The following is a 15,412-nucleotide window of genomic DNA, read 5'->3' as shown; positions in this document are numbered from 1 at the left end:
ACATAGTGGGTGAGATGTATCAATGTGTCGTACCAGTGCGGAGTGGGACAAGACATTCTTATGCTGCACTAGACTTATCAGAGTCTATGATGCTGGTTGATAGATCTGGGGTAGTTTAAGACTGTCGAGTTGTACTTTGCACCATTTATTAGTTAGTTTGTGTAGATTGCTGAAAAACAATAATACATTTTTTGGTCCACGTCCCATTTTCCAGAGACCACGCATTTTTACATATGATTTGGAAAAGTTGGATGTGAGATGGTTTAAAACCCTTAATAAATGTGACACAAGACATTTCAGATAGAGATGGGCGCACCCAAATTTTAAGTGCGACCTAGACATATTGTGGCTGTGCAGCCAATTGCGTCCGGCAACTTGACCTCCAGCCTACTAGCCATAGCTGTGAATGGCCAGAGGAGACGCCCCTGGCCAATCGGAGACAGAGCCAACCAGGTAGGGCCATTAATTTGCTGGATTGGTAGCACGGCCACCAATCTGGCAGTCTGTCCAGGTTGTGCGGGGTGCATCCTGACCCAAACTTAAAAAGCAATACTGTTAATCTTTCATTTCAGACAGTTTTTTTGTACTCCACAATTCTGGCAAAGAGAGCTTGATACATCTCCGCCAGAATATTTACTTTATGTTTGTGTATATGTTAAAATGGGCATGGGTGATGGCACTGAACTAAATTGTCAACTTTGTGCCATTTTTTGCACCACCTTGTCAACGCTGGTAATGATTGTTTTATCTTTGCAAAAATTAATGGAAAGGAATTCTGGCGATTAGAAAAATTTATTGTGTTAAGCTACATTCACACGATGTATGCCCACCTTCGTACGACGGGCATACATCGGCACCAGGGAGAGGTTGAGGGGATAAGCAGAAATGAGACCTGTCCTATCTTTCTCCCGGCTATGGAACGGTACGGTGCCGCACGCGTAGGGTGCCGTGAGGCCATTGCCGTACATACATCCCCCATACGTTCGTGTGAATATAGCCTTAGTTCTTGGTGTCATCCTTCAACACACAGTTGGGTGCAGTCAAGTAAATTGCAGCCGATCAAAAGACTGGTGTTCCTTGGCTCAGTTGATCTATAACAGCAAATAGACAGTTAATGCCATTGCTTCTTAAGATGAACACAAAGACAAGACTCCGGTCTTCCAAGGCAAAAGAGTATTAATATTGGGCCACTGAAACTGATAATACCATATTTTTGTGGCATGATGCTGATGGGGGGACCAGAACTTGATGGACCCTTTTATTCAAGTATCAACTGTTCCAGCTGGTAGAGTATTGGTATCAATGTTTTTATGGAACATGCTGGGTCTTTTGATATCTTTGGGTGCTACCTGTGAATGAATTACTGAGGTTGTGAAGACCAAAGGAGGTCCGATGGCCTAAAATATGGTTAGCAAATTGGGCACACAGTGAATACTTTGTATGAATGATACAGTTAAGTACAGATACATTTGGTCTTCAAGTCGCTGTATACTTAAATTATAATTTTGACCGGGTCATGGACACGCAAGCCTTACTGATGAGTGAGCAGAAGCTAACAGGCCTCACCCGATTTCATAAAAGGGATTCTGCAGCAAAATTGCTGAAAATTACTGATTCATTACCATTTTGGTTTTCAAAACTGTGGAGCTCTGACTTGTAGGGATTGCAAGTGATTGGTGACATCGAATAGCTTTTTCGAATTACTTCATCAGGGAGTTAAATTCTGAAACCGTTCATGTCACTGTTTTAATGCCACATAGGTGCACAAGTTTGTATGGCTGTTACGTAGTATAGACATAAGTAAACAGCATGTGTATCAGCAAAATTATTCCCTGGCCAAAAATTGGTTTGGTCCTAAAGGGTTAAAGAGTCGTGGTAAGGTTGTCACCTGTTGACTAGCAGATGCAGCTTGGAAGTGATAAAACAAGCTACATTGAGCGGGATTTCCCAGGTGTTGTGACAGGTGGACAAACCTGCCCGAGACCATACGGACTATCCATTATTTGCTACTTTTGAGGTATTGAGTTACGTTATGTGAGTTTTAATTTGTTGTCATTGTGTGAATCCTTCAGACTGTGCTGGACCTGTACATTTATTAGGAGCAGATTGCATTCAATTTCTAGCTCTATTACATACATGTGATATGTAATTGTTTATAATATGTGCATGGACTTATAGGGGTGTTCCAATTTTGACAAATTAATGTTATTGTTTGTATGATGAAAAATTCTATAATTTTCCAATATACTTTCTATATAAGTTCCTCACTGTTCTCCAGATTTCTGCTTTCTGTCATTCTATAGAAAGCTTTGTTTGTTTCCTGTGGACAGAAATCTGACCATGGTCACACAGGTGCACGGCTCGTTAGCATCACAGAGAGTAATCAGAGCTGTGTGTTATAATGAGCCGTGCACCTGTGTGAACATGGTCAGATTTCTGTCCAAGGAAATAAACAATGAGGCTTTCTATAGAATGACAGCAAGCAGAGATCTAGAAAACCGTGAGGAATTGATACAGAAAGTATATTGGAAAATTGTATATTTTTTCATTATTCAAGCAATAACATTCATGTGATGCAATGGGAATACTCCTTTAAAAGAGCTTTTTAAATGGATAGTTTCCTTAGTAGTTATTGAATCCAGGAATATTGCACTAGCACCCAGCAGGGTTGAGATTTATGCAGTATAATAAGAAAAGTAAAACTGCCCAGCAGATCCCTTGTGGCCTGACTCCTTCTGTTACACAATTATAGGAATTGGCAATAAACATCAGATACAGAATATAGACCCCATGACCTGAGCCCTGCCCTCCAATTCCTCTGGTACAGTTGACTTCTTCTCTGTATGATGACACAGAACAGTCTAACTATACATGTATTGTATATTTTTATATTACACGATTGTTGCACTTTTTAGGGGGTAAGGGGCATTTTTTATTTAGTTTATATAAGATTAGAAAACTTCCCCAATGGCTTATCAATCTTCTCAATGTTTTTTCTCATTTTTATTTCTAAGCTCAATGGATCCACAAAGTTGAAAGATAAATTTAAAAATCAAGTGCGCACATGTATTCTGCAGTGAGTCAGCCATCTATAATATATAGGAAGGGAATTACTGGAGGCTTTAGCATAGAATCTATTTAAAACTGATACACTGTATTCCAATGTAAAGTTTCTATGTAAATTGATGTGACTTTTGTTATGAAATTGTACTTGACGTCTTGTGTGAGGTTGTTGAGTTTAAATTGGCGACATTGTAATGCAGTGGGGGGGGGGCGGTAGTATTTAGTCAGTCACCAATTGTAAAGTTCTCCCACTTAAAAAGATGAGTCCTGTAATTGACGTCATAGGTAGACCTGAACTATGAGAGACACATTGTGGTGGAAAATAAGTATTTGGTCACCTACAAACAAGCTGCCTGTCACAGACATGGAACTCCTCTGTCCTCCACTCATTACCTGTAGTATTGGCTCCTGTGTGAACTTGTTATCAGTATAAAAGACACCTGTCCACCACCTCAGTCTTACTCCAAAGACACCAGAAACAAAATTGTAGATCTGCACCAGGCTGGGAAGACTGAATCTGCTATAGACAGCAGCTTGGTGTGAAGAAATCATCTGTGGGACCAATAATTAGAAAATAGAAGACTTACAAGACCACTGGTAATCTCATTGGCTCCATGCGGGATCTTACCCTGTGGGGTCAAAATGATCACAAGAACAGAGGGCAAAAATCCCAGAACCACACGGAGGGACCTAGTGAATGACCTGCAGAAAGCTGGGAACAATGTAACACACTACACCGTCAGGGACTCAGATCCTGGAGTGCCAGGCATGTCCCCACTCCGTAAGCCAGAAGATATCCGGGCTCGAATGAAGTTTGCTGGAGAACATTTGGATGTTCCAGAAGAGAATTGGGAGAATGTCATATGGTCAGATGAAACTAAAGTAGAATTGTTTGGTAGAAAAACAATAGTCTTGTTTGGCAGGGAGTGAACGCTGAGCTGCATCTAAAGAACAGAATACCAACTGTGAAGCGTAAGGGGGTAACATCATGACGAGGGGCTGTTTCTCTGTAAAGCGACCTGGACGACTGATCCCTGTACATGAAAGAATGAATGGGGGAATGTATTATGAGATTTTGAGAGCAAACCTCCTTCCATCAGTAAGGGCATTGAAGAGGAAACATGGCTGGGTCTTTCAGGATGCAATGATCAATTCAAGGACCTAGAATGGCCTAGTGAAGACTTGTGAAGACTTAAAAAACGTTTACCTCTGTCATTGCTAACAAAGGATATATAACAAAATATTGAGATGAACTTTTATTATTGACCAAATACTTGTTAACTTGCAAAATTGGTGACTTAATGTTTTTTCCCCCACTGTATGTGCCTCCGCCACTCCTCTTATAATACATAAATTAAAGGCCTAAGATTTGGGCACAGAGAAGTTGGCTGCAATCATCCATAGGGACAGGATTCAGAAGCATAGACTGGAGTCTCATTTAAACCTGGAGATTCAAGCAAAGAGTCTACAGACAAGATCTAACCGACTGCCAACCTAATTACCCTAACTAGCCACATACTAGGGATGGATCTGGCCATTATGTCCTAAGCTTTCGATCAATGCCCTCTGTCAAGAAATTAGCATAAAACACCATTTTTTATGAGTCTATGATTTGATTAAACTATGGAAGTGAAGGTTTATGTTAGAAAGACTTGTATATGGTTTGAATTTTCAGCAGTTTTAATTTTATTTTTCTTCATTTTTTTGGTTTCCTTACACACTCCCACTGAAAATACCCTGAATAACTGTATGCTCTTTTTACGCTTGGATCACTACATGAAAAAAGCAACCACGCCATATTAAATCCATAGTTCCGCCTCGCTGTCACACTGTGGCATATCTGGAATCATTTGCCATGATGTAAGCTGATCCCTCCATCCTCCCTGCTTCAGATGAGAGCTCAGGAGCTACTGATACTTAAAACATGTCGCATCCAGAGACTCTGGCTGTGCTGTTTGTATTAGCTAGACCTGCGAATAGAGAAATCCAAGTGTATGAGGCATGTTGTAGCTTTGTTGGATTAGACACCCTCCATTTAACCTACAGCAAGAGGCACAAAAGACACACACTGCTACTTAGAGAAAAGGCTACTGTAAGAAAAAACTATGGATAATAGTGAGACTGCAAAAAGTCATTTCAATAGAAATCAATGCAGTCAAAATGTTATATATTTATAAATATAATTTTTATGTGTTCTATGTAGGTTGGGGCCATAAACCAGTGTGTGATGTGCTAACATCCTATCTGCTTTGGTCAAGATACCAAGAGACATTGGTGATTTATGGGTCACTATGAAAGTGGTCCAGGTTTTCTAGGTTGTCTCACTGTCTCTTACTGAGATCTCTTGTACTAATATCATAGCCTCTGCCAATGGAGCTCACAATCTAATCTCTAGCAGTTTCACAGTAATGCCAGCCTCTAACATTAATAATAATAATCTTTATTTATATAGCGCCTACAGATTATGCAGCGCTGCGCAAAACATGACAAATTGGTCCCTGTCCCGATGGGACTCACAATCTAATCGACCTACCCGTATGTTTTTGGAGTGTGGGGGGAAACCGGAGGAGGAAACCCACGCAAACATGGAGAGAACATACAAACTCTTTGCAGATGTTGACCTGGGTGGAAGGAAACTGAAAACTTTACAAAAATCCAAAACATGGGGAGAGTCTGCAATGTAGACCAGATCTTTTCAGGATCCTGTATCCTAGTAATAAAAAGGTTAAAAATGCAAAATAAGGAATAAACTAATAATAATAATAATAGCCTAAAATGTCAGCAAAACATATCCACAAGGTCTACACTATTTTATTACATGGCTCATTCCCCTTCCAGTAACAACTGTGATCAAGGTTGGCAAAGATTGTGGGGGTTAACTATGTAAATGCTGCCACCACAAGGAGGTGCACATTTTATTATTGGACCATAAGGCAGTGGATATGTCGCAAATTTAATTTAGATACAGGCAGTCCCCAGGTTACATACAAGATAGGGTCTGTAGGTTTGTTCTTAAGTTGAGTTTGTATGTAAGTCGGAAATGTATATTTTATCATTGTAATCCCAGCCAGAACTTTTTTGGTTTCTGTGAAAATTGGATTTTAAAAATGTTGGGTTGTCATAAGAATCAATATTAACACTAAAGCTTCATTGCAGACACCTATGATAAGTGTTATAGCTGTTTATTGTAGCCTAGGACTGAAGTACAAGAAATTACCAATATCCAGATGTGAATAAATATTTTCTAGAGCTCTTAGTCTTTAATATGGAACTTGTGGGATTTTTAGAAAAGCGTGTAATGCGACTATGAGGGAAATGTTGGGCTAACACTCATCAGATCATACTGAGATCATGGAATATTAACAGAAATTTTTGAGAAATTAAAGGGGTTGAACACTTATAATTCTTTGTAATATATATGTAAGTGTGGGGGGGAGAACCGATAATTTACCAATATACATTTGGGTACGGAAAGTATTCAGATCCCTTTACATTTTTCACTCTGTTGCAGCCAATTGGTAGGATCAAAAAAAGTTATTTTTTTTGTGTGCTCATTAATGTATTGTTGGAAGTTGAACCTTCGGCCCAGTCTAAGGTCCAGACGTGCATTCTGGAAGAGGTTTTCATCCTGGATATCTCTGTACTTGACCACTTTAACCTTTATTCAATTGCAACCAGTGGTCCTGAAAACACCCCCATAGCATGATGCTGCCACCACCATGTTTCACTATTAGGATTGTGTTGAGTAGGTGGTGAGCAGTGCCTGGTTTTCTCCACACACAATGCTTACATTTAACAACAAAAAGTTCAATCTTCATCTCATCAGAGCAGAGAATCTTATTTCTCTTAGTCTGGAAGTGCTTTTTGTGATTTGTACAGTGTATGTAGGCTTTCATATGTCTTGCACAGAGGAGTGGCTTGTGGTGGCACACTACCATAAATACTAGACTGGTGGAGGGCTGCAGTGATAGCTGCCCTTGTGGAACTTTATCTACTTTCCCTATTGCATCTCTGAAGCTCTGGCAAGCAATCTTGGGGTTCTTCTTAAACTCTTTCACCAAAGTTCTTCTCACACGATTGCTTAGTTTGGTTGGCCAGTCAGGTCGAGGAAGAGTTGTGGTGGTCCCAAACTTCTTCCTTTTAAGAAATAAGGAGGCCATTGTGCTCTCAGGAACCTTTAAGTGCTGCAGAAATTCTTTTGTAACCTTGGCCAGATCTCTGCTTTTTCACAATTATATCTCTGAGCTCCTTGGGCAGTTCCTTAGACCTTATGATTCTTATGTGCTCTGACATGCACTGTGAGCTGTGAGGTCTTATATAGACAGGTGTGTGCCTTTCCCTAATCAAGTCCAATCAGTTTAGTTAGATACAGCTGGACTCCAATGAAGGAGTAAAACCATCTCAAGAAGGATACAAAGGAAATGGACTGCATGTGATATAAATATGAATGTCGCCGCAAAGGGTCTGAATACTTATGACCGTGTAATATTTCTGTTTTTCTAGTTTAACAAATTGGCAAAAACTTCAACATTTCTGTTTTCTCTATCAAGAGGGGATGCAGAGTGTATATTAATGAGTAAAAAAAAACCTTACCAATTGGCTGCAATGAAGCAAATGTTGAAAAATGTAAAGGGGTCTGAATTACTTTCTGTACCCACTGTATGTTAGCAAGTGGAAGATCATGTGCAGCTATGATGGTCCATGACCATTTTTTGCATGCTGTTCCTTACAGGACTGGACAGGACTGTCTCATTAATGTCACTCCTCTGTACTGGAGACATGGGACATCCTGTGACAATACAATACATTTCTTCTCTCACAACATCCCAATTTTTACCAGTCTTGCATACAGGGGCGGACTGGCCATAGACTTTACCGGGAGACTTCCCGGTGGGACGGTGCTCTAAACAGCTGATAGGGCTGGTCCCTTCCTCCTCTGTACATGCAGGGCCGGGGCTCCTCCTCTCCCTCACTACACGTGTGCCAAGCTGTCGGCCAGCTCACTTCCTATGCACAGGCTCCTGCACTGCCCTCCCTCCCTGATGCATCCATATGATAAATTAACCTTCTGATATGGATGCACAGCAGTGGGTGGCAGTGCATGAGCCTGTTCTCCCTGCAGATGTCAGCCCTAGCGCTAAGCTCCTCACAGGCGCAGCCCTGCACTTTACACAGGAGGCCACGCCCCACAGCACAGCCCGGGCCTAGCAGCATGGAGGAAGAGGTGAGTGCTGGAGGGGTGGAAGGGGGGCTGGTGCATGCTGTGTGTGTGTGTGTGGGAGATGGGGCTGGTGCATGCTGTGTGTGTGGGAGATGAGGCTGGTGCCTGCTGTGTGTGTGTATGGGAGATGGGGCTGGTGCCTGCTGTGTGTGTGTGTGTGTGTGTGTGTGTAAGATGGGGCTGGTGCCTGCTGTGTGTGTGTGTGTGTGTATGGGAGATGGGGCTGGTGCCTGCTGTGTGTGTGTGGGGGAGATAAGGCTGGTGCATGCTGTGTGTGTGGAGGTGAGAAGGGGCTGGTGCCTGCTGTGTGTGTGTGGGGAGATGGGGCTGGTGCATTCTGTGTGTGTGTGGGAGATGGGGCTGGTGCATTCTGTGTGTGTGTGGGGGGAGATGGGGCTGGGGCCTGCTGTGTGTGTGGGGGGAGATGGGGCTGGTGCCTGCTGTGTGTGTGTGGGGGGGGGGGGAGATGGGGCTGGGGTGTGTGTGTGTGTGTGGAGAGATGGGGCTGGTGCATGCTGTGTGTGTATGGGAGATGGGGCTGGTGCCTGCTGTGTGTGTATGGGAGATGGGGCTGGTGCCTGCTGTGTGTGTGTATGGGAGATGGGGCTGGTGCCTGCTGTGTGTGTGTATGGGAGATGGGGCTGGTGCCTGCTGTGTGTGTGTATGGGAGATGGGGCTGGTGCCTGCTGTGTGTGTATGGGAGATGGGGCTGGTGCCTGCTGTGTGTGTGTATGGGAGATGGGGCTGGTGCCTGCTGTGTGTGTGTATGGGAGATGGGGCTGGTGCCTGCTGTGTGTGTGTGTCTGTGTGTGTATGTGGGGGGGGGGGGGAGATGGGGCTGGTGCCTGCTGTGTGTGTGTGGGGAGATGGGGCTGGTGCCTGCTGTGTGTGTATGGGAGATGGGGCTGGTGCCTGCTGTGTGTGTGTGTGGGGGGAGATGGGGCTGGTGCCTGCTGTGTGTGTGTGTGGGGAGATGGGGCTGGTGCCTGCTGTGTGTGTGTGGGGAGATGGGGCTGGTGCCTGCTGTGTGTGTGGGGGGAGATGGGGCTGGTGCCTGCTGTGTATGTGTGGGGAGATGCGGCTGGTGCCTGCTGTGTGTGTGTGTGTGTGTGTGTGTGTGTGTGTAGATGGGGCTGGTGCCTGCTGTGTTTGAGGTTCAGGTCACACGTTGCGTGTTGGCCTGGGTTTTCATTGTGTTTGAAATGCATTACAACAGCTGAGGAGAGGTGATTTGCCTAATTACATTACTGTTAACATTACTGTTAACAGTAATGTAATTAGGCAAATCACCTCTCCTCAGCTGTTGTAAGGCGTTTCAAACACAATGAAAACCCAGGCCAACACGCAACGTGTGAACGCGCCCTTAGCGTTTTGATTCCATTTTGTAACTGAATCAAAACGCATCATGGCGGACCACGGCCGATCACATATGCGTTTCTATGCAAATGTATGTGATTGGCAATTAGCGCGTATTGTGTAAATGCGGGACACCGGGAGCTCATTGTGATGCATGCATTTACATACAAATACATATGCGATCCACCCCAGTGCCTCTTGATTCAGTTACAAAACGGAATCAAAACACTAACGTGTGGCATCGCCCTTATTGTCACTTATGGTTAGTTGACTCTGCCTACTTGTGATGGCCACGCCTAAAGTAAATTGGCCCTGCCTATATCATGGGGCCGCTTTTAATTTTTTTCCAGGGCCACTTTAAATTCCCAGTCCGCCCCTGCTTGCATATATTTCCATGCTCAGTCACATCTTAGTTTAAGTTGGTGATTTAGGGCTATATTCCTATTATTGTGCAGTATTTCTGTGTATTGACCCCCAACAATATAGTAGTTTTCCTTGTTGAGCTATTTATTTGTTACCGTAAAACCATTTTACGGACTCTTTACTAGTTTTATGTATATATAATGGCAGTCATCCAGAATTTTCTAATGACCAAAGACTGAACTTTTATAATAAGCGGCCCATACACTATTGACCTGCATCTTCCATGCTGCTGTATTGTATATTAACTAATAAGGGGGTGCTGCTGTACTATATTTCAATTAAAAAGCATTGTGCAACTATATTATATATTAATGCTGTGGGTGCTGTGCTATGTATTGTTTCCTAAGGGGGCTCTGTACTACATACTAATAGTGGTACCGGTGCTATACAATGTTTCATGGTCTCTAAGCCATGCCATCTGAGAAATACAGTATAATCTATAAAAAAAACATTTTGTAAATAAAACTGGCCATAAATCATCTCCAATCTTACTAGCATGGAGTATCTTTGTGATATTTTCTCATTGTGTGTATGGGAATAAATTTCACTTTGGGAGGGAAGAGGAGGGGAGGACAGCAACAGAAGGAGGAGCACTTGCATATTGTGCACTGGGTGGTGGAGATAATAATTCTTTATATAGCGCAATCTAATCAACCTACGAGTATGTTTTGAAGTGTGGGAGGAAACCGGAGGACCCAGAGGAAACCCACACAAACATGGAGAGAACATACAAACTGTTTGCAGATGTTGACCCTGGTATTTAAACCCAGGTACTCAACGCTGCAAGCCTGTAATGCTAACCACTAAGCCACTAAGATAGGGCTAGTTTACATGTATTATAAAAGTATTACAGACTTTATAAAGGTTATATCATTAGCAATTAGTTTTTCTTAAATAATAAGTAACCATATTATATTAAAAAGTATGTTTCCCTATTTTTTTTTACATGTAAAATATCATATGTATTTCACTACAAGGATGATTGTTGTGCTGTTTTGCGCTGGCACTAAGTGGCGCTGTTTGGTAGTGTAATAGAAATGGCAGTCGGTGGGGGCTGCTGGAGATGCTGTGACATTTTATGTTGTAATAATACAAAAGCAAAGGCTGCGATGTGTCCATGGTGAAACCTTCCAGCTGCGTGGCTCCTCTCAGTACCCTGCTCTGTCTATCTCTTATCTCATGGGAAATTGGTCTGAACGTTTACCAGCACAATACTGCTCTGGTTAAAAAAAATAATGAATTTACTGTTTAGGACATCTGCAAAATATGTACATGGAGTAGATGACAAAAAAAAATGAAATGAATTTAATAAAAGGGTGAAGTGGTCTTTAAAGACATCAACCAATCGGAGTAAGTGTTTCAAAGCAAGCTCACTTACATGTTTGCTCTGTGATCCTGAAACCGGACCTTATATTCATTATTGCCAAAAAAAAAAAAATCCTTCAATCTGAAGAAAGTCGCTATATGAAATATGTAAATGAGGCTTGGGCGCTCCTGTGACCGTCATCCAAGTTACTAGGTGCTGAGTCAGTTTATAATTATTCCCGCCTGTTGCTGACGTTTATTCCTTCGGTGACGTCAGGGAGGAGGAGGGAATAAGCGCCAGCAAGAAGCAGGATTACTTATAATCTTACGGAGCTCTGCATGATGTGCACAGGAGCGCCAAAGCCTTCTTTACATATTTGTATAAATTTTCTCCAGATTGAAAGATTTTTGGTGCTAATGAATATAAGATCCTGTTTCAGAACCATTGCTCCAACATGTAAATGTGCTGGCATCAAAACACACTGGGGGTCATTTACTAAGAGCCCAATTCGCGTTTTCCCAACGTGTTACCCGAATGATTCTGATGTGCGCCGATTTCCCCTGAATTGCCCCTGGATCGGATTGTGGGGCATCGGCGCTGGCATGCACGCAATGGAAATCGGGGGGGCGTGGCCGAACAAAAACCCGACAGATTCGGAAAAGCCGCATTTAAAAAAAAAAATCTGTCGCGGAGCTTGCACTTACCTTCACTCAGCCCGGCTCGGTGAACTCCAGCGCGTTCTGATGCTTTTCAGCGCAGCAGCGCCACCTGGTGGACGGCGGAGGAACTACCTTAATGAATCCCGGCCGGACCCGAATCCAGCTCTGAGAACACGCCGCTGGATCGCGAATGGACCGGCTAAGTAAATCTGCCCCACTGGGTCAGATCTATTAAACTCACTGAACCAGTTTTCTGAGTGAAATTGTACAGAAAAGAACATGAAAAAGACTTGCATGTGTATGAAGTGTCTGCGCCAGTTTTGTGCCACGGCTACACTGTCCTCCACGTCACAAAATTGTGCAGCTAATGGGGCGTTCCAGTGCAGGTTCCGGGGCACCACATTTATGTCCATAAAAAAAAAAGAAAAAAGTGTACTCAGTTGAAACACAATCGGCGTTCCAGTTGTGCCAGATTATTTAATTTGTTGTTGTATTGATAAATCTGGGCCTCTAATGGTTGATTTCCTTTAACAGAACAAATAGTGGGATTTATCAAGATTATCACAAAGCATTGCTCCCCATAGTGGTGATGATATTCTAAAATTGGTTATTATTTTGTGAAGTAAATGTAGCTGGATTTCTAACAGCAGGTTCTTTATTTGGCTGACAAAGACCTATATGACTTATAAAAGGCAAAACAAAAACACAACAACACTCCAAATACAGCTAAATTAACATGACCTCAATGCTATGTGAAAGCATAGAAACTTTTTAAAATGTATGCAAAATAAGACCTACCCCGAAAATAAGCCACAGAATCTGAGATATTTACTGTTAACGTTAGAGACAGGAGGGTCATTTTCACACACAGCTCCCACATCCAAGTGTAACTTTAAATGTGGATATTAAAAGATTAATATTTCAACAATTTGAGAGTTTCCTCTTTGACACCAGTGTTTTTAGGTGCCATGGTTCAGGAGGCATCTCTGTTTGAAGTCTGCCCCCCCCCCCCTCCAGAATAAAGAAGGAGCTGCAGGAAAGAGGGAGCTAACGGATACAATGGGCTACCAGAACTCTACATAGACAAGAGCAGCTCAAATGGAAAGTTCTATTTCTACACATGAGAAATTGGGTCCAAAGATATAAATCCTTCCTGTATTGTCCCCCTGTCCTAGGAGATCGATCATTGTCTGGAGCATTGACCACTCATAACATCTAAACAGACAATGCCTGAAAACCAGAAATATCGGAGCAATGCGGAACAGAGATTTAGAGCTGGTAACTGTGTAAAGTTATAGTCAATTATACTGCGCCCCACACCTTACCCATGCTTTGTAATATGGCTTTGGGATGGTACTACATACAGCGCAGGCTTCAGCTGAAGCCTTCTTCTGACCCCACCACACATTTTCCATCAGTTTCTCCCCTGGTTCAACAGATATATAAGAATTTGTGGCATAGATTAGAGATTGTGGTGCAGGAAATGGGCCTTATTCATCTGGAGGAATACACTTCTTATTTAATAATTCGCGATTCTCTCTGCTCAGGATAGATGAAAACTGCCACAGGAAGTGCCGTAACAAGTACCGTATGCTAGTAACATAGTATAAATTAGAGCTGGGACCTAGTGTCAGTGGAGAATGGGAATGGTTTGGATTTCTGTTACATATGTTCTACACCATGTGAATACATCCATACAAAATAAGATTTTTCATGACTGTGCTTCACATATTTGCAGCAGCTTGTAAGATCCACATCTTTTTTTATACTAGGTAACAGAATACAGTTAATAGGTCACATGTATCTCCCTTCAAGGTTCCCAGTTGTCTTTTTTTCTGCGGTGTGCCCTAAGTTATCACCTGAATCCAAATGTGAAAATTGTGCCTAAAAGTCGCTAATTTTGGCGCAAATCTGGAAGCCGCCCTTTCCAGGCATAGGCGTACAACTATTAGCAGCTTTTTAAAACAAAAGCTGTAAAAAGTCTCCAAACATCTTGAATACACTAAAGACCTTAACTCCTCAAATGCAACTCATAGCAGTATGAAAAAACAATAATATATATCTGACCAGCAAAAAAGCCATAAAAAAGCAGGCGAACAAAGCCAGATTTACATGTGCCCCAATATGCACTTCAGAATACAGGTGTCCGTTGTCACTCTATGAAAGAGCTTCAACTACGTTTTGGTTTTATTACTTTTCAGTGAGGTTTGTGATTACATGGTAAATGTAACCATATGTTACTGTGGATAAAAGTGATAAATATACCGCTGCACCACCGTAACCTACTGTATATTATAAAACCCTAGAGACCAAGAACAGTGATAAGAAGTAACTAGATCACCAAGGATAATGTTTTAAAACCACTTGACTACTCCATGGATCATCCAATGGGGCTTATTTACTAAGGGTCCCGCGGCCGCATTTTCGTTGGTTTTCCTGTCTTTAAGGGGATGGCGCTGGGGATTGTGTTGCACGCAATGGTTTTGGGGAAGCGACACATGCAGGAAATCGGGCGCACAATCTTCATCAATCGCGGCAGAGTTCATGCTCGCCGGACAGCCTGGATCGGGGATTGCGCAGGGCCCGGGTAAGTAAATGTGCCCCAATGTTTTACTCTCTCTCATAGGATTCTGTTACTTTGGGCAGTCCATTCACTAAGACAAATATTGTACCTTCCTGGTTACGTATAGATAGTAGTTATTGGCTAAAAATTCTGAAATGCGCTAGTTAGTCCTTTGCAACTTTTTGGGTGGTTTACACAGAAAATATTGCTGTAAAGTGAGACAGCCGAGTGTTTCAAACAGAAAGAAAAAAGTATTGGACAAGTATTACAGCCCATTTGTGGCATAAATCTTGAAATCCAGGTGTAAAATTTGAATTTCTATTGAGAATTTAATTTTAAAATGTGTATTTGATTTGCATATGTGGAATTAGTCTAGTTGTGAAACACAGTTCTAACTAACCAAAATTATTTAGCTCTGCAGATACTAGTCCCAATCAGTAATAGTTACCACATAATAGTTCTACAATTTATAGTGTGCCTAATTGTGTCCACTGAAATTAATTTGCAAACCACAGTTCACCCACAAATAATAATGCTTCCATACTTGTCCCCAAAGTCATCTATTTCGACTACTAACCTTTTTCCCAAGCCTACTAGATTAGTGCAGACTTCCTCCATTGTGTAGTTGTAGTCATTGGATATGCCTATATTGGAAACCAGTAAACGGCTAGACCAGAAGCCTTCAGTAGACCACAAGAGACAATGGTGGGCAGGATAGGGAGTGCTCCGCTTCTCCACAGTCTTGAGCTGCATGAAAATGTTGAATTTGTCCTCCTACTATTGATAAAGTATGTAGATAAATTCAATTCCATTAACTCATA

Source organism: Engystomops pustulosus, chromosome 5, assembly GCF_040894005.1.
Source record: "Engystomops pustulosus chromosome 5, aEngPut4.maternal, whole genome shotgun sequence".
NCBI lineage: Eukaryota > Metazoa > Chordata > Amphibia > Anura > Leptodactylidae > Engystomops > Engystomops pustulosus.
The sequence above is the reverse complement of the archived record's forward strand: the minus strand, read 5'-3'. Positions refer to the sequence as shown.